Below are 21,514 nucleotides of genomic sequence, written 5' to 3'. Positions count from 1 at the left end.
CTGCCTCTTTTTGTTAAATAAAAATAGAATAGTAAAGATTTAGTTCAGTGAGCTATATTATTATTCAATATTCTAAGTCTTTGTAAAAATTATATTTCCTCTCTGATATTTTATGCTGAAATCCATATTGCATATCATTAGCTATTTCTTAACGTTGAAAAAAATTGTTACCTTTTTTTCAACAGTACAGACATATTGGTTTTTAACGAATTTACTTTCGGATTCATTATTGTATTTACATTAACAAGAAGAAAATCTAATAAAACAACAAACATTAGTTAAGCTTAAGCTCAGCGAAAAGCAAGAAATGAGCGTGGATCGCATTTATCCACTTAAAGTAGCAGTAAAAAAATGAGTAACTACGACAGAGGACGTGAGTTCTCGAGTTCGGAAGTCTCAGGAAATTCGTATCTTTTAGTATTTTATTTTCATCGTATCTAATTTCAATTCATTTTATTCTATTCCATGTTATTCAATCTCCTTTTGTTATTAATATTAAATAAATCTACTTCATTTAAATCTCTTGTTTCCATAGCGTTTTCAGTTTTCCATAGAACAAATATCTGGAACAATTAGTAGCATTAGGCTTAAGGACGCAACATAGGTTACTAGAAAGATTAAAAAAAAAAAAAGCTCAATTTGAAAAGAATACCTCTACCCTCCATAGAAAAGAAGAAAGAAGAAAGTCTAAAGCGGTATGTAGAGAACACGACTTTACCTACGTTGTCGTAAATTAGTGTTGTGTCTATGTCTGTCATATCTGGAGGAGGACTTTTTGGCGGGAACGCGAGGAGTGAAGTTGTGTGATTTGTTTTATTTTGTATATTTAGTGTTTCTTCAGGTTTAAATGTGTAATAACGGTGGTTTATTAACTGTTTAATATCTGTGAAAGTGCACAAATGTGGGAAAATGAAACAAAGCCGCTGGACGCAACTTCTCGGGATCCTCCAAAAAGTCCACTGAAAAATCTTAGTAAATGACCACCATTTTGCTAAGATTATATTTCATCCCATATCATCTCATTTCATTTAATTTCATCCCAGTTGATTAATGTCTCAAATTAATCATTTTCATTTCATTTCACTCCATATTATCATTTTTCGTAAAAATAAGAATATAAATTAAAATAAGACATGACTTAAAAGTCTTAGTTACCAGGTCATAAAATCACCAAAAAAAAAACATCTGGAGGATTATAAACCAATACAGCGCCATCTCTAGTTGATCAGTGGATCGATTTCAATATTTAATGCGAAGCAGTCAGTATGATAGTCACTAGATGTCCTTTGTTTCGAGGTTTTACGACCAGCTAGATGTCATGTTCATTCAATCGCAACGTTCAACAGTTCAACTTTATTCAGCTTATTCCGCTTTGTTTTGCGGAGCTTAGAGGACGTAGTGTCATAGCGCCTGCGTTTGTGTATTGTGTCCAATGTTTTTATGTTAAAAAGTATTTTTTGAGTGAACACACAATTAAAACTTAAACGGACAGTGTTTTTTTAAGCGAACCAAGACAATGCGTGCTTTTTGAACTTTAGAAAGATTGTTACATTCGTACATTTGCGCAATCGTTAGTGAGACTCGATGTCAATAAACTTGTCGGTTGTATTTTATGGGAAAGGTGTGCCGCGTCGTGCTGTTACCTGTTTGCGACGGCCGGGTGTTCGAGTCTGATACAGCAGCGCCAGGAGCGTTCAGGCCATGGTGTCGTAGTCAAGGTGAGGTGCGTCGGTTAGAGTACTTTTCGGGGCCGCGCTATGGTGTGCGGGACTCTGGCGAGCGTGCATTCACCTCTGACCCGCGCGCGGGGCGAGCGACACTCAAGGTCGGTGCGCCGCCTGAAGGTCGTTTGTCACGTGACACGAAGGGTGCACACCCCGACCCTCGCGAGTCGGGACTATCGTTGCCGCCGTCGCGACGCTTGTTTTCATTTAAGACAGTCGTACACAAAAGTTGTCTCTTTAAAATCTTCTTTTATTAGTAATTAATTTTTTGGAAATATGAAAACTTGACACGTTTAGTTCGAGTAGCAGTGAAATATCTTTTGATTCAGTTAAAACCTCGGAATTATGTTTAAAAAAAAATTACATTCACCGGTAAAAGGATTTCGGTTATTGAGAACAAGGTCTGAATTAAAATCAAGGTTCAATGGGATATGACTTATTTACAATCGCTTGTTTATAACGTTCATTTATTTAATATTATTGAATAGTTTATGTTACGTTCAGTCATAAGAGAAATAAAATAGTTCATTATTATAAGAATCTTGCGTGCTTGTATGAGTGGAATTGCCTTGCAGTTGATTTCTGCCACGAAGCAATCATCCGCTCTGGTTTAAAGGTCACAGGTAACAACTGTTGTACCTGTGCGAATGTTATTGAGATTTCAGTCCTAGGTGGCAGGGTGAGAATGGCATTAATGTGGCAAACAATGATTTCCAAATAGACTGTCTAACAAAATATAGTTGAAAAGCTTAAAAAACACACTTTTATAACAAGCCTAATTAAAAATTTAGCGTTATGTGTATAATATCAGACTAATATAATGCATTTATTTTATTTTGACCGGTATGTATTTGATCCGTGTGCAATTTTTCAATGTCACTATCAAATGTCAAGTTGATAAAAACGTGTTAAAAATGCTATAATTTAAATGTTCAAACAATATTTTTCAATAGTTTGGATGATAGATTACGACGTATATTTGCGAGTTGCTCATTAAGTATGCACTTAAGTATCTAGGAAGCTCTTTGTCTTGCACTTGTGTCGCGAAATAACGGACTCTGTGTAAGTTGTCATAAGTATACGTATTATTGTGTTTCTGAGTGCACAAACTCTTATTATTTTTTCTACCTATGCTGATAGTCTTGAGGAGCCTCTCAAGGCTATTTCAGCTTCACCCTGGCTTGTAGGTGAGCTTTCGAGGCTCAAACCAGTAGTGTTGCTAAACCTGGTCCGAGCAAGAGCAGTGCTTCGTAGAATCTACCACCGGACCAAAAACGCGATCCACTGAGAAGATCCGGCGAGAAACTCAATGGGATGTGTTTATGGGCTACAGTCATAATAACAAACAGGTGTGTTCCAATAATTTCAAGATCGTCCAACGGAATCGAATATAAATAACAAAACAATACGACGATATTGTAACAAGTGGGCAGTGTATGAAATTATCCTTTACCTCGAACATTACGTAGTCAAGGACACTACGGAATCATAAAAAGCCCGTGTAGACGAAACAGCGATAAAACGTACGAGCACGCGTAGAAATGCACGCTCGAATCTCACGAAGAATAACGCCTTAAAATAATTCAAACTGCTCCAATAGCGCCAGACAGAGAAAAATGTCACACGAATATTCAGGAAGCGGTTACTCAACGACTTAATCTATTTATGTTTTTATTGCTTTGACGACTGAACGAGCTCACGGCCAACCTGATCTTAAGTGATTAACAGACAACAAAGACATCACAATGTGAATGCCGTCTTGCTTGAGGAATTAGGGCGAAATCTAAATTGCATTTAATAACTATCTTATCCTTGGAAACGGTAGAAACGGCCAGGGTAGTGATACCTACCGGTATGGACTTACTACGCAGCACTAGCAGTAAACAATCACCGTCATGATAATCGCCTTATCGTTACCGCCGCTGACTACACCCCGAATCCTGATCACGGAGGAGCCAGTCACCGTCGACGCCCTAGACACGTCCTTACGGATCCATCAGGTCCATATAACCCTTGCATTAGACGCCTTCAGCTCTAACACTAGGAGCAGGCTTGGGGACCCGGCAACCATACTCGTAGAACTCTACAAAGAGTTCGACGTGCAACCTGACCATGCATCAGCCCGCTGAGGTTCTCGCCATTCCGATCCGGTAGTAGATTCATTCGCGTAGCAGCTGCTCTTGAGTTGTTAGGTCTCCTTCGAAGGCGTTATGGTAGCTGTTAGGAAATCCCACCCCTCCTGGCTGAGCCGTTGCTCGCCCACATGTCCTGGTGAAACTGGAAAGGCCTCCGGGCCATCAGTAAACCTTCAATCATAAAAAAACAATTATTTTCACATTTAAATGGTATTGTAATAATGCAGTCTGTGTCTGTACAAGTGTAATGGATGACACTAGAAAGGATTTGCGTTAGGTAGCGGCTTGGCTCTGCCCCTGGTATTGCTGACGTCCATGGGCGACGGTAACCACTCAACATCAGGTGGGCCGTATGCTCGTCTGCCTACAAAGGCAATTAAAAAGAAAAAGAAATAAAAATAACTTGGAAGCCATCTGCAGGCCGTTATTGGTAATTTAAAAAAAAATCGATGTAGGTAAGCGAATAAATATAACATGATACTTTTTAACACGCTTTATTAGTTTGATAAGTATGTTTGTATGTAAAGGAATTTTTGAACGTCATTAACTAACTCCAAGACGTCCGTCCGATATACTTGAAAATTTGTACATTCATCAAGAACTATAATTTATTGACTTCGCTCCTAACCTGAATTGTTCTGACCAGTAGGTATCAACACTACTGGTGGTAGGATCTCTTGTGAGTCCGTGCGGGTAGGTGGTACCACCACCCTGCCTATTTCTGCCGTGAAGCAGTAATGCGTTTCGGTTCGAAGGGTGGGGCAGCCGTTGTAGATGTCTATGGGCTCCAGTAACCACTTAACATCAGATGGGCTGTGAGCTCGTCCACCCATCTATGCAATAATAATAAAAAAGAACGCATCTTTAATTACAAAAATAAATGTCGCGTATTAAGTGAAATATTAGCTTTGTGTCACCACTCAATGTGTATTTCATTTTTTACATTTCGTGTGAGAGTTTAAGAGCGAAAGAGCAAGCCGCTTGGTTTTTAATAGCGACCACAGGTGGCCTTGAAATTCATTAACGGCCGTCTGGTGTAGTGGTAAGTGACATGGTCACTACACAGGGCGGTCGCGGGTTCGAATCCCGCCAAGGAAAGATATTTGTATGATAAATATAAATGTCTTTTCCAGGGTTATGGATGTCTATTAAATATATGTATGTGTATAATAAAAATCTTACATTTATATCCGTTATCTGGTACCTGTAACACAAGTTCTTTACGAACTTATCACGGGACCAGTTAACGTGGCGTGATTGTTAGTAAATAAAAATAAAATAAAAAATACCATTATTTATACATTTAGAAATTATAATGATGACTTAACATCAAACCGTTATCGGTTGACAAAGCCTTGCTAATGCAATCATAAATGAAACTTTTATCAATAAATGGACATTTCAATTAATGACACGGGACACAGATTAAGTAATTATATCAACGTTTTGAAGATAGCAAGAACTTATGATTAATAATTGTAAGGTAACACAGTCGTAACTGAAAATTAATAATTGTACATACAACATATATTATGTTATATCTAATAAATAAAAGTACAAAAATAATCGACTATCAAAGTCATTATATAGGAAATCGGATTAGAATTTTTGTAACACACACATACACGATAGAAAGTACACAAGAATGGAACCTTCCTTGTTAGGAGTTTTTCTCACACGTTAGAATAAAGCTTAATAGTTTTCAGTATATAATGAAGTATTTGTGTGCCTCTATTTTTTAGTTTCAAATGATTTTTATACGAGTAGAAAGAGGCTATGATTGCTTAGACTTGATGAAGTCAGACTTAAGGAGGAGTCAGGCTTAACCCCGTCCCACAGGTCTTCCATCGGCCGCGTATCCGATGGCACACTAGGCTAACACTGAGCGAATCATATGAGAAAGTGTAGACCACGCGGCCAAAGCTGTGAGTGGAAAGCTTTAGTAATAAATAAGTATTTAAAATACAGTTCTTTAGATCTAAATACATGCACAATAGAAGATTGCACAAAGTGGGAATGAGTTGCTCGCTCCGGGCAGTTCAATATTGTAATAATTGTTATGTTATTATACTCTGGTAAAAATGAATATTTAAAAAAAATCTAATATTAAAAAAATAATCTAATATTAAAAAAAAAAATACATGCCCGCTGAGTTTCTTGCCAATTCTTCTCAGGACGGAGGCTAGTTCTTGTGAATTGGCGGTAGTTCTTTTGACGTTCAACAAGGATGTACTTTCATTTATGTTGAATAAATTTTTTTTGATTTGTTTTGATTTGATTTGATAACTCTGAAGCATGTACAGAACCCTCAGAATTATCGTGTAGTTTTTTTGTATTCGTCGACTCTGTTCTCGCGATCCAACAAAAACTTGCATATTTCATCCATTACACACCCAAACAAATTATTGTTTTTAGTCTGTCTCTGATTTTAAACATAAATTGTGTGTATGTGTTACATTTTAAGTGCGTATGTGTAAATGCATATTAACCGATCTCCAAAAAGGAGGCAGTTATCTTAATTTGCCTTTTTTTTATTTAGTTGAACCGATTTTTTATTTATTTAAAATCCATGTCGTTTCATTGTAAATGTTAACAAGATCTGACTACAAGTTTTTGAGTTATTTTTAATATAATACATATTTATTATTTTGGACTTTGACGGCATTTAAGATATTCGAATTTTATTAAACAGAAGTCGGTTTTCTGTGTTGCTAAAATTATGTTATTTAATAGTCCAACGAAAAACAAAGCAAAAAAAACTAGATTTTTCTTTAGCATCCGAAACGGTTTGGAATTTTTATGTTTTAAAGTAAATATAATATACTAGTGGTAGGACCTCTTGTGAGTCCGCGCGAGTGGGTATCACCACTCTGCCTATTTCTGCCGTGAAGCAGTAATGCGTTTCGGTTTGAAGGGTGGGGCCGTTTTAACTATACTTGAGACCTTAGAACTTATATCTCAAGGTGTGTGGCGTATTTACGCTGTAGATGTCTATGGGCTCCAGTAACCACTTAACACCAGGTGGGCTGTGAGCTCGTCCACCCATCTAAGCAATAAAAAAAAGACTAGAGAATCTAGCGTCGTTTGATCTCTAAAGTCCCTAAGGAATTTGATCAGTTCGCGGCTCACCCGACTAGTAGTGGGGTTCTTTCTGTTCGAAGCAACCACGTCGTTCGGAGGTTAGGATTCTGAGCCCACGACTCAATTCAACATTGCTTTGACATTTATCAGATACCGAGATGAACTTGAATATCTTAAACTAAAACTTTTATTTTATTTATACTTATTGTACGCAAAGAAGAAAATACAAGAAAAACATATTTAAAGGAATGTCTAAATACTATGTACAAAGGCGATCTTAACTCATTAATGAGTTTTCTTCCAGCAAATCATTAGCAGAGAGAAATACGATGTATAAGAGGGGAATAGTGTACAATATAAAAGATATTAAAGCCTGACTGTTAAACTAAGGTTTAAAAAAAAAAATACAGAACCATTATGACACAAATAAATACATGTATTTTATAAACATATGTATTTTCCAATAATAATAATACTAATAATGTTTTTATTGCAAGTAACCATGACTCATATAAATTGTTAATAAGACTTAGACCTATGTTAGTAGTTATATTTACATCACAATGAATTACTGTCGTAACATCCCATGGAAGATGGCACCACAGCGACCCATGTATACATAGCCCAGCCTGCTTGCGATCATGCTCAGGATACTGTTGGAGCTGGCCCTCACTCTGCTTACCAGTAATGCACACCTCTTACGCATGGTAGCGTAAAAACAATCTATGTGCGCGTCTGCAAACATCCCTGATGCGCTACAAAAGCGGGGCAGCACCACCAGCACCCTAAACGCGTTATTATATTGAACACGGAGAGCGTTGTACGATCTTTGAGTATATCCAGCCCACAAGCTTTAAAAAGTAAATTTTTACAACGATTAACGTTTAATGGATCGTAGATGAAGAGTTCGACGAGCAAAGCGAACCTATAGCGATTTAGATCCGGTGGTAGATTCTGCGCAGCTCTTGCTAGGGTTGTTCTGTTAGCAAATTCCCTCCGGAATAGCCCCTTAGGCTACCAGTGAATAGGTAGGGAACAAAATCTGGATCGTACGTGTGTATCCGTTCTTAGTAAAATCTAGCATGGGAATTCGTAATGCGCTGTCGATGGCACAATATTTGCATTAATCAATTGCATAAACTAACTTAAACTAAAGAAAATAATGAAGCAGTCTTTGTTGAATTGCATTATTAAAAAAAAAAACCTTTATTTATAATGTCGTATAAACAATGAATTAATTGAATCAGAATTTGAATAAAACTAAAATAAACTTGTAAATTTAATTTAAATTACACTTCCGTGGATAATGATTTTGTTTTTTAAAATAATGAAACTGTTAATCTTAACTAGAGGTCCCGCAGTAGTCGAAATTTTAAAAACTAATTAATTGGAATTGTAAGTTTGTACACTATTATGATTGTATTTTATACTTATATAATCACAAATTTCGCCAAGGTTACACTATAAAAAAATCTTAATAAAGACAAACAATATTTAATCTGTTCTCAATTTGACCACAGACGTCAAGAACAAAAGTTTGACAATAAATAGTATGCATGCGTGTGTGCGTCAAATATATGGTATGTAGTGTGTGTAATGTTTTCTTTATTGATTTAATGTATCTTTTACGCATTATTTTAAAAAACAATTAGCATTGTGCACTTTTCTATATTCTCTATAAGTGTAGAAAATTTCATACTCCTCCGTCCGCGTAATTTTCGTAAAAAGGGATACAAAGTTTTTGCTTCACGTATATAGATGATTGAAATTTTTAGCACCAATTTTAAATGTCTATTCGAAAATCGATACCATTTCTCGGAAGCGCGCCATAAATGATTGGTTTGGCGAAAAGTCAACAGCACCGCGGTCTAACTGTAATGTTAATAGCTAATTGTTGGAGTATTTCAAAGATTAATCAATTCCATCCGGTTTAGAACAAACACCGCCGGCCGGCGGTATCCTATTTGGAAATATATTATTGCATACGAACCAGTGCTATTACTGTTAATCAGATAGAGGCAAGATAGTAAACCGCTTGCTAAATTTTAATTGCGCTGTAGAATTAATTGTGGTATAAAATTTAACTTTGGAATAGCATATTTTACTAAATACTTAACACGTTGAACCTTCTTACGCTTTCTCTTCGTTTTGTGTGTTGCCAGGAATATAAAAAAAATACATTTCTAAAAAGTGAAACGGCGTTTGTTTTTAAATCCAAATTCAAAATATGTAGTAATTTCCAGACCTCCATAGACATAAAACAAGGTTGATTGTATTATAGATATAACGGTTCTTCGATCCTTCATTGGCACCGGAACGAGTCAGTTCTAATCGGCAGAAATAGGCAGGTTGCCTATTTTACTATTGACTGTTCCGCGCGGGTTCGACCTATGTCCTACAAAATCCACAATAATGACATGTTTTTGTTTTACGTAATTTGTTGATAACGGTACTTTTCCTGTTTTTCATGTGGCAGTCAATAAAGCTGTGAATACAATGAATACAAAACGAATCGAAAAGTTGTCCTCAGAATATCATGAGCAACAACACAAACCAGCGTCCTAATTGCTTAGAATCATTTCCATATATTTTACATAATTACTAAATATTCAATAGGTAGGTTAAATTTAATTTTTACATAAAAACGGAATTACTGTTATATAATTCTAGTAGGTATTACACATACTGCTTAAATTGAACACTAGGCATTGTGCAACAAAATATAAAATACGTACTCACCGGGTCATAGGTCGTTTTACTAAGTGTAAAGTAAAAACCAGACATGCAACTGAAAAGATTATTGAGTGCGACTGTACCGCGGTCTGTACTCTCACTACTTTCACGTTTGCGAGTGTGTGTGTGGCGTCGTAGCAGTGTGCGTTGCGGCCGGTGACCTTGCTATCAAGCGGAAGCGCGCGGCCGCGTGAGTCAGCGCGTCTGCCGAGGGAGCATGGACCTTTTGCGTAGCTTAGCACTGTCTGTATCGCTTACCCATCATACCCCATAAAAATCTATGGAAGTCACATACAGACATGTCATTAGAACACAGATACATTTGCGCGGCAGCCGCTGATACAAATTTCATATTCGACATTCAAATACTTAACACAAAATCCAGTTTCGAAATTAAAAATTCTTTTGTTCGAATTTAGAATTCTTTGTTCTTTTTTGTTTGCGGTCAATAATTATTTGGAACTGTTAAATTTTCTCTGTGAATCTAATTCGAACAAATTCAAAAAGGTCGAGACTTTCTGTATTTTTTAAAATGTCTGTGAAATAGGTAGTTGTTTTTTTTTCTTTCTTTTCGTTGTCAACCTACGAAATACATATAAAGGAAAGGATCGTAGTCCACAATGTCGAATGAAAACAGAAAAAAAGTTATACTCAACTTGTGATGTGATATTAGTTTTCGTGTGCAGCTTATGACCTTGAATACAGGCTTATGCGACTCGGTGTATGGAAATAAAGATGTAACCTCGAATGTACTCCATTACGACGGAACTTCGTTTTATATTCCAAATTTAAATAATCGAACGCGACTTTGACTTTATGTATGAACTATTTTTACGGAATGTAAACAATCGTTTTTAAGGTCTAAGGATATAAGGAGAGTGTATAAAATAAAGTGTTTTTGTTTTAAAAAATAATTTTTAACCGTTCGTAAATTGAGTTATCTAATTTTAATCATTAATTTATTGGTCACCAATCAAAATAATGAACATTTTTTTTGTTTAAATGCAATTTAAAAAAAAAAAAGTAACATAAACGCACTTATCGCGATACCACGAAACCACGACTGCATCTCTATTCCAATAATTCGATTTATTCTAATAGTATAAGTATTCTAATAGTACAAATTAAACGAAGAAAAACTCATTTACTGGTAGCAGTACTAGTGGCAGCGGGTATTCGGAGGGCTCTACGGACTACATCCATCCTGCCCATTTTGGCTTCAAAGCAATGGCCGTGGTTGGGGTTGGAGAGTCATTATGTATACATAAATGAGACTTTTATTTCATGTTTTAAGGTACATTACACTAGGTGGGCTGTGATACTGCTACTGCTTAGCCCACTGAGTTTCTCGCCGGATCTTCTCAGTGGGTCGCGTTTCCGATCCAATGGTAGACTCTGGGAAGCACTGCTCTTGCTAGAGCCAGTGTTAGCAACACTCCCGGTTAGAGCCCCGTGAGCTCACCTACACGTCAAGGAGAAGCTGAAATAGCCTCTCAAAGCTATCAACATAGGTAGGAAAAAAAGCTACTGCCTATATAAAAGAAAAAGTGTTTTTTCCTTACCTCTTCGAAGGGCGCGGCAGTGCATGTACACATAATTAATTTTATCTGGATTAACGGTAAGGAATAATTGGAGTGGTAGGCAGTACTATCTATATACGATAGTAAATCGATAGGATCTATTAAACCGGCATCTTGATGCGTAACAGAGCGCATCAGTCTATGTAACATAGAACCGAGAACGAACAAATATCATCTTTCTCACAGCTAGGTCACACGATATAGTGTTTAATTCGCGGTTCAAGCGAGTTCTGACGTTTGAAGTTTAATTGGTAGTTGCGTCACAACTTGCTTAAAATTGAATGCATAGATTTAGATATTCTATTTATGATTTACTAGCGACCCGCCCTCGCTTCGCTTCGGAAACATTAAAACACACATGAAATCAAAAAAATAAATAAAAAAATTTAAAAAAAAAGTAGCCTATGTTCATCAGGGACAATGTCGGCTTCTAATGGAAAAATATTTTTTCAAATCGGTCCAGTAGTTTCGGAGCCTATTCGAAACAAACAAACAAACAAATCTTTCCTCTTTATAATATTAGTATATGATTTATATTAGGGATTAAAGTATGAAATTGCCGGTTTGTACTGAAAAATTGAAATTCAAAAATTTAAAAATCACTCGAATATTCGAAGTATCACTACATCACATTTTTTAAAAGAAGAACCTCATAGTTATCATTTGAAAAAAGTTTCAGTCAAAAATCTCAAACCATGAAGGTTCTATGTCAATTCGAAGTACCTATCACAATAAAATGGGAATTTCATATTTTAACCCCTATTATTAAACTAACGTTCATGGATACATCAAGATTAAAATTTATTTTATGTACTAATTCTTTTTCTAGTCAAGATCGAAGAAAAAAATCAAATTGTTTCCATTTTTTTCTAGATAACATAAAAACACGTCAATAGTTCGTAAACAAGAAAATAAAATCGGTTGAAAAGGTGAAGGAAAACTACTTACTGTTTGGTGTTTGCGTATTTAAATACGAATGAATACCTACAAATATTTATATACGATTTGAAATTTTACTCATTTATTGCTTTTCCAGTTTTTGTGTTGCGTAGTAGTAGACTTTAAATGTTTCCGGGATAAAAAGTATTCATTGGATTAAAGAATGCCTTCGCTGTTGAAAGTCATCGAAATCGATTCAGCCCTCTCTGAGATTAAGTCCGGGGAAAACGAACTCGTAAATAAACCCCAGCGCTTAGATTCGATAGAGAATAAACTGCGTAAGTGTGTAAAAAAAAGTGCCTTACGTCTGAAATCACACTGACATTTGGATTCTAATATTCAGGTTATTCAAAAGAGCATTCGCTTAATCTAGCTTTGGCGCGCATTTAATTTGATTCGATGATATTATTACAAATAAGAAAAATGCCATTCTCGAAACTTCTAAAACAAATGCACGCCGGAGATGCGACGTGACGGCTCTTGAAATCGCAACCGGTCTTTTGATTGCAAAACGTTAAGCAATATAATTTTTATAAATTCACGGAACACGATTTATGCCACGTTTTCATCACTTATTTTATTTATAACAGTTGAAGATTTATGATTAAAATTTTATTGCCTTGCTTAGCCTGCCTACTTGTTTTGGTAATGTGGTGGCGCGCCAAATAATACAAAACTCTATGCAGTTAATGTCTTGTGTTTTAATAGGATTATCCGCGATAAAACAAAACGGTTTCAGGAAGTCCTATCGATGTTCTACTTAGTTATTCTATCTGAGGTCTCGAGTAAAGTCTGTTCCTAGAATTTAGAGTCATATTAAATTTTCTTCGGTTTTCGCGGGTCGTGGTGGATATAATTAAACTACTGTTACGGCCTTAATCTCGCATATTTTGTTGTCATTGTAATATTTTATGACTTTTCGAATACTTTAGCGTTTATACTTTACACTTAATTAATTTATACATATAAATCAAAATAAAATTGGAGTGTCTGTTTGTAATATTGAAATAACCGCTTTTTACTACATGCATTTGAATATACACCAAAATAACATTTTCACAATTTTTGTCTGTAGTCTGTCTGTCTCTTTGTTCCGGCTAGTCTCTGGAACGGCTGAAAGGATTCCGACGGGACTTTCACTGATGGGTAGCTGATGATATAAGGAGTAACTTAGGCTACTTTTTTTAGACTAACTTCGCCCCGCGGCGTAACATCGCGGGACTCAGCTATTAATAATAAAATTTAATGTTTCCTAAGCGAAGGGAGGGCGGGTCGCTAGTTATTTATAAATTTCTCTAATTTCACAAAGTATGCGTTTGTTGAGATAAAAAAAAATCGCGTAAATATCGATTCACGAATTTCATTCGTACGTTCGCAGTGCAGTGTGACCCCGACGTGCAATCTCGTTGCGACATCAAAGTAAAAGGCAAAAAGGCTCGTATGCACGGCCGGCAAACGTAATCGACCTCTGGGACTTGCTTAATTTTAAATAATTAAAATTACCGCTATCTTCCAAACTTTCCAATTCGATTCTATTGGCCATGCGAACATGAAAATTAGCGAATCGATCTTGAAATGATTTCTGAATAGGTATTTTAACATTTTGGAATAGATTTAACGGTTTAATCTGGCGCTTATTAATAAACTTTCCTCATATCATGAAAATGTAAAAATATCGATTTCTCTTCATCATTCTCTACGATTACAATGTATTCAATTCGCAAAACAATAAAAAATTGAATAACACTCGGAAATCACTATCTTCCTTTTAATATTATCTATAGTAGATTAAATAAGAGTTGATAAATACAAAGGACGGGTGTTTTGTGACTCATGTCGTTTGAAAACTCGTTTAACCTTGACTGGTGATGATTGAGTTCGAGATTTATGATCACCATTGCCATAGCCCGTTAACATTACGCGATTATGAATAGCTCTACAATTTGTTAATTAGAATTATACTTAAGTACATCCAAGAAAACGTATATACTCAGTGGACAATGTTGTCATATTTAAATTTGACGTTTGTATTTATCAACTCTTATTTAATCTACTATAGATAATATTAAAAGGAAGATAGTGATTTCCGAGTGTTATTCAATTTTTTATTGTTTTGCGAATTGAATACATTGTAATCGTAGAGAATGATGAAGAGAAATCGATATTTTTACATTTTCATGATATGGGGAAAGTTTATTAATAAGCGCCAGATTAAACCGTTAAATCTATTCCAAAATGTTAAAATACCTATTCAGAAATCATTTCAAGATCGATTCGCTAATTTTCATGTTCGCATGGCCAAATTTGACGTTTAAATATGGCAACATTGTCCACAGAGTATTACATAAATATTTTGAGCTCGACGTTGGCAACAATGGCATTATAATTGAAAAAAAAAAGTAGAAGAAATATGGCAACAAAATTTCCAACTGTATTTTTGGTTAAACCGATGTAAAAGAAGTACTTACCTACTTAAATTTTCACCTTTAGTTGTTTTTGAAATTAGTTTTTGAGAAAACAGCTTATCAACTTATTTTTAAGAAGAATACGTTTTGGATACTTTTATGATATTTTTATTGTTATGGAAATAAGTTCATGTAGTATTCGTAAATGTGAATTAACAAAATTAATCGATATTTGCTTTATCGTATCTGTGACTCATGCTGTAGATCAGTGATTATCAAACTTATTTCTTTTACCGCCCCCTTTGAAAATCAATAATTTTTCAGCGCCCCCCATTTTTTATACACCCCTAAAACTTTAAAACCACAATTTCATTAATTTAATTAATAAATGTTGTATTAATTTTAGTAAATGTAGTACCACGTAGTACATATATATTTGTAGATGCTATTATTGTTTCTTCAATATATTATATGTCCGTACATTGCTACAGAGCCTGTATTTACAAATTTGCAAAGTAAAAATGAATTCTTCTCATCAATATGTTTGTTTAAATTCAGAATTACCAAAATAAATTGCTAGTTCACTGTACTATTACTATGCTAAGTTATTAGAACGAAACTATTTTTGTTGAATATCTTTCTCATTAATATAAGATTCTCATCATAAGATAATTAAAAATTTATATTTCGACTAGTAAATAATACTACTAACAATAATAACTTATTAAACTACGAATAAGCTAAACCTGGAAGTTGTAGAGGATTTCATTTATCTGGGCTCCGTCATAGCTAGTAATGGATCCTCCGAAAAGGACCTCAGAAGGCGAATCAGTATGGCAAAGAGAGCTATGTCCCAAATGGACCTAGTTTGGGTGCCATTTTTCTCTACGGCGCAGAGACTTGGATCCTCAAGAAAGCCGACTGCCAACGTATCGACGCGTTTGAGATGTGGTGCTGGAGGAAAATGCTCGGTATTCGTTGGACAGAACACAGAACCAACGAATCCATTCTTACCGAGCTCAAGATTCCAATGCACCTCCGCACTACATGCGCGCGGAGGAGTTTCGAGATCTTTGGACATATCGCCAGAAAGAGAGGTGACAATATGAAAAAGCTGCTGGTAGCAGGCAAGGTATACGGGAGAAGGCACAGAGGCAGAAATCCAATGCGCTGGTCGGACCAAATACGCTCCACTCTCAATACCTTAGTCCACGTTGCTATCAACACAGCCGAGGACAGGCAGGAATGGCGCAAGATGATGCAGGAGAAAGTTATTAAAGGAGGCCACGACCCTCAGCACTGAGGATTATTGACGCAAGAAGGAAGGAAACTACGAAAAATAAATTAATATCATTTCGTATTATAGATAAATAAGGGTAATTTTTCATAGAATTTTAGTTTATAATTTAGAACTGGTTCAAATAAAAACCGCCGCCTAAGTCAGCGTTTGTAATAATTAATATCTATACTAATATTATAAAGAGGAAAGATTTGTTTGTTTGTATTCAATAGGCTCCGAAACTACTAAGCCGATTTGAAAAATTGTTTCACTATTTGGAAGCTTCACTATTCCCGAGTGACATAGGCTATATTCTTTTTTGAAAAAAATTAGGTATCCTTACTAAAACTCCAATAACCCAAGGTGTAAAAAAAATTTACCTAAAATATTATTTACGTCGCGTGCCCTACGAAAACTATTGATGATAGAATAAAATAATGTACTACGACTTTGTAAAAAACATTATTATTTACAAAAAGTGTCGCGACAGCATAATAATATTTATGCCGCAATAAGTGTTCTTTTATTTAAAAAAATTCCCCTGGTAAGACACGGAGTGCCCCCTACCTTCGCCGACTGGTGGCTTCCTACTTGGAGGACAGATCGGTCACGTGTACTGAGCACAGTGGGATCGTGCACAGGTTCCCGGTCGTGCGCGGTGTTCCACAGGGGTCGGTGCTCGGCCCCCTTTTGTGGAATATCGGGTATGCCTGGGTACTGAGAGGTGCCCTCCTCCCGGGCCTAAGCCTAATCTGTTACGTAGACGACATGCTGGTCATGTCCCGGGGGGAGTTTTGCTGAGTTTGCTCGTCTTGCCACCGCTGGGGTGGCGCATGTCATCGGCAAAATCAGGAAATTAGGCCTCGACGTGACACTCAGTAAAACCGAGGCCATGTGGTTCCACAGGCCGCGGAGAGTGCCACCTGTCGATGCCCATATCGTGGTTGGAGGCGTCCGTATCGGGTCGGGGTGCAGTTGAAGTACCTCGACCTCATTCTGGACAGTCGTTGGACCTTCCGTGTTCACTTTCAGAACCTGGTCCCTCGTTTGTTGGGGGTGGCCAGCGTGTTAAGCCGGCTTCTTCCCAACATCGGGAGGCCTGACCAGGTGACGCGCCTTATACGAGGCGCCCGCGTGGGGCCAGTCACTGGCCTTGGGGGTAACGAAGTTGCTGCAACGGCCGCAACGCACCATCGCGGTCAGGATCATCCGTGGTTATCGCACCATCTCTTTCGAGGCGGCGTGTGTACTGGCTGGGACGCCGCCTTGGGTCCTGGAGGCGGAGGCGCCCGCCGCTGACTATCAGTTGCGGGCTAACCTTTATGCCCGGGGCGTGGCGCGTCTCAGCCGGTGTGGTCAGAGCGCGGAGGGCCCAATCTCGGCGGTCCGTGCTGGAGTCATGGTCCAGGCGGCTGGTCGATCCTTCGGCTGGTCGTAGGACCGTCGAGGCGATTCGCCCGGTTCTTGTGAATTGGGTAAATCGTGACAGAGGACGCCTCACTTTCCGGCTTACGCAGGTACTCAGTGGGCATGGTTGCTGCGGTGAGTTCCTGCACCGGATCAGAGCCGAGCCGACAGCAGAGTGCCACCATTGTGGTTGCGACTTGGACACGGCAGAGCATACGCTCGTCGCCTGCCCCGCATGGGAGGGGCGGCGGCGTGTCCTCGTCGCAAAAATGGGAAACGACTGTTCTGGCATCGATGCTCGGTGACGACGAGTCGTGAAAGGCGATGCTCGACTTCTGCGAGTGCACCATCTCGCTAAAGGAGGCGGCGGGGCGCGTGAGAGATGCACAAGCCCGCCGCCATCGAGCGGGGTCCAGGGAGGCGAATCTTGCCCAAGCCAATCTGGACCTCTAAGTGTTTCGGATCTCCCTCACATGTCGGCCTGGGGACCGGCGAAGGGGGCCTAAGAAGACGATGTGCAAGCTGATCTGCACACGTTTTACGCATGAGCATCCGGGTGATGGAAGGCCGGCTATCCTTAACCCACGCTGGTTCTGACCTAGCGGGGTATTCCGTAGGATAGACCATTCTAACCGGCGCCATCTAGGCGGGCTTCGGACAGCATGCCGACCGAGAGGGCTGGTGGTCGTGGCGCCGACGACCACCAGTCCGGCGTCCCGAGGGGGAGGGTGATGGGAGAGATGTGCTCCGCACTAAACGCTTCACTTTCCCTCCTTTGCCTTTTCATGAGCTCTGTCTCATGTGAGGTTTAGATGCTGGTTGTTGAGCGACAAGAGGTTTTAGTCGGTTCGACTCCGACATGCCCCGCCCTCCACCCCAGTGAAGGGCCGAAGTCCGGCGATTTCCTCTTGACAAAAAAAAAAAAAAAAACGTGTGGCACTCGGGAACTGCGGCGGTATAGCTATTGCACAGCATTTTTTATCAACTTATGACATTATAATTAGACAATGATATATAATGCTATATTAAACCTTAATAAAGGCAAAACCTTAACTGTCCCCTTCATACTCATAAGCTAAAGAGCGAGAGAGAGATGGGCAGACTTTTCATGATGCGCAGGCAGTGTGACGTCACGCCACGCGCTTATTCACAAATACTACACAAGCGCAACGTGTGAATGTGTTGAACGCGAGCTACATGGTAGGCGGAGTGAGGGATGTTAGGTTTTTTTCGTTACGGAATTTCATGATTCGGTCGCCGCGCTCAAGGCCCGCGATAAAAGCTATGCAATAGCTTAAAAATGTATGAACTTGTAATAAAATCTCCTTGGCTATACTATTTGTATCTGGCTGGTTTTGGTATAATTAAAAGTTTAATTTCGAAAGAAGATAATTCCAAATTAAAATTAGGAAGATGTGTGATTTTACTTATTTTTCGTACTGTCAACCTAATGAAGATATTCGATACATTTTAAAATTTTACTACAAAAAAGGTAAAAAAGCAACGCCAGCCGTGAAAAAATATTGCGATGTTTATGGACCTAGTGCAGTGTCTGTGAGAGTAGCACAAATTTGGTTTAAGCGTTTTCAATCCGAAAATTTTGATGTCAAAGGTGCACGTCGCTCTGGTCGCCCTATTACGGATAAAATCGATGCCATTTTTGAAAAAGTGGGGCAAGATCGGCATATCAGTAGTTGCGACGTAACTGAAGAACTGGGAATTGACCACAAAATAGTTATGGCGCATTTGAAAAAAACTGGGTACACAAAAAAGCTCACTGAAAGAAACCTAATGAACCATGTACTCATTTGTGATTCTTTATTACGACGTAATGAAACCGAACCATTTTTGAAGAAGCTGATAACTAGTGATGAAAAGTGGATCACGTACGACAAGAACGTACGAGAAAGGTTGTGGTCAAAGGCCGGTTAGGCTTCACAGACTCTGGCAAAACCCGGGTTAACTCGCAACAAGGTGATGCTGTGTGTGTGGTGGGATTGGAAGGGCATTATACATTATGAGCTGTTACCACCAAGCAGGACCATCGATTCTGAACTCTACTGCGAACAACTGATGAGATTGAAGCAAGAAGTTGAGAGAAAGCGGCCGGAATTAATCAACAGAAGGGGTGTGATTTTTCATCACGATAACGCTAGACCTCACACATCTTTAGCCACTCAGCAAAAATTAAGAGAGCTTGGCTGGAAGGTGTTACCTTGCACCTTTAGATTTCTACCTGTTTCGGTCTCTTCAGAATTCTTTAGGCAGTGTCAGGTTAACATCACGAGAGGACTGCTAAAACCAATTGTCGCGGTATTTTGATCAGAAGCCCCAAATTTTCTATAGCAATAGGATCATGTCCCTACCTACAAGATGGCAAAAAGTTATCGAACAAAATGGTACCGACATACTTTACTTAAATGCGAATAAACTATATTAAAAAATGTTGTGAATGTTCTTAAAAAATGCGAAGAAACTTTTTCCCCAACCTATTATTATATAGAAATAAAATAGTAAACAATGTTTACAATAAGTGAACTGTTTAGGCTTACTATACTATTTGACATTGGACGGTAATGGGTAAATTAAGTAAATGAAATTACAAATTTTACAGCGCCCCCCTAACCCACATCAACGCCCCCCATTTTTTCCTGGGCTCCTTAACGCCCCCCTCTAGGTTTCAAACGCCCCCCAGGGGGCGTTATCGCCCACTTTGAGAAAGACTGCTGTAGATAATGTAAGTTGCAAATACTGAAACTATAAGAGTCTAAGACGTGTAACTTTTTTTTAATATACTAGGTTAAGCCGCGTTTCCACTTGTGTTTTGACTTAAAATATTATACACTTTTTTCATAACTGTTTAGATGGGTGGATGACCTTAAGACATGAATTCTAAGTCCCAGTTTTAAATTATACGCGTATGCTACAACACAGCGGAAATAGGCAGAATGGTGGTACCTACCCGTGCTGGCTCACGTAACGTTCTACCAAAAGCAAGATTTATTCATATTTACACGGCAACCCTAAATGTTTTCGGAACAACAAAAATATCTCAGATAAAATATTTAGTGGCTAATCAAAGTCTTATCAGAATTTGTTCAATTCTTTCATTCATAGCATTACATATATTAGTTTATATTTCTATATTTTAAGGTTTTTTATCAAGCAAAACAAAAAAAAACAGTATTTTTGGGAAATTGCAACAAAATAAAGCAACTTAAAGATAACATCTATTTAAATGTAATAATTTTCGTCAACTATATACTCGTAGAACATATATCAAATTTCAAAACATTTTTATATAAACTAGGTACGTTGCAATCTTAGCAACATTCGTCATGCCAAGGACAAAGCACACACGGCTAGAACATAGTGAATCACTATTCTAGAAATGTAAGAAAAAAAATAATTAAATTTATATCTCACGGAAGAAATCACCTTATGCTTTAAACGATAAAGTGCATTTTAGTTAATACCGTTGCTGAATATTTATTTTTACATTGCGATTTTACCGTTCCAGTTTCGCGTTCAATTCTCACATTATGTGAACAACTGCTCATGACCGAAATTCGTTTGCGCGACCTGAACGCCTTTTTTCGAGTAGGTATATCGATTGCTAAATACTCTTTTTAATAAAATCCAACTGCTTAAATATGTATTCCGCTAACCGCCACCGCTTTTGTTAACACCAATACAAAATAAGCGATTTCCGTAACGAAAAAAACACGAATGTGCAATGTACGCAATAGCAGGAGTTGTTACTCTTCAAAATTGCCTCGCAAGCTTTATAAACAGCGACTAAACGAGGCTTCATATAGGCGTGACGTCATTTGAGGCCAAAATAAGCAACGAGCTAACTGTAGAACGCTGATGATTCTGTCGATTTCGCCACTGCCGGCTTGTTTTTGCTGATCGGTAGTTGCTGAGTATAATACAACTGAACCATAAAATACAATAATTCGCCACATATGATCACGTTTTTATTATTGGCGCCTCATTGCGTAGGCTTCAGCCGTTTCTTAAACTTTTAACCTTTATGCGATCCGCAGTTTTTTTCACTCGGTGCACACTTTCACCGATTATACGACGACAGACACGCGGAATCAGGGATGTCACGTTTAGTAATTAATATTTTAGTTGCTATTGCTTAGAGCAATCCTAAACATAAAATTTTACATGATTGTTTTTAAGCTTGGGAACACACAATAAGTTCATATCCGGCTCGAAGGAC

The 21,514-nt window shown here is 37.8% G+C and overlaps 1 protein-coding gene across 2 annotated transcripts in view; it reads left to right on the top strand.

The window, feature by feature from the left end:
* The first annotated feature begins 1,272 nt into the window (after positions 1 to 1,272).
* LOC692364 (nuclear hormone receptor FTZ-F1 beta) overlaps positions 1,273 to 21,514 on the top strand; it is a 74,727-nt gene continuing 54,485 nt past the window's right edge. The window contains exon 1 of one of the 2 annotated variants that reach the window (XM_021349643.3): positions 1,273 to 1,718. The gene's annotated coding sequence lies outside the window, so the exon portion shown is untranslated. Of the gene's footprint in view, positions 1,724 to 21,514 lie in introns of both variants that reach the window. The other variant, XM_021349645.3, reaches the window with a different exon arrangement.

This window comes from Bombyx mori, chromosome 15 (assembly GCF_030269925.1).
Source record: "Bombyx mori chromosome 15, ASM3026992v2".
NCBI lineage: Eukaryota > Metazoa > Arthropoda > Insecta > Lepidoptera > Bombycidae > Bombyx > Bombyx mori.
This window is presented reverse-complemented; position numbering and strand designations above follow the sequence as displayed.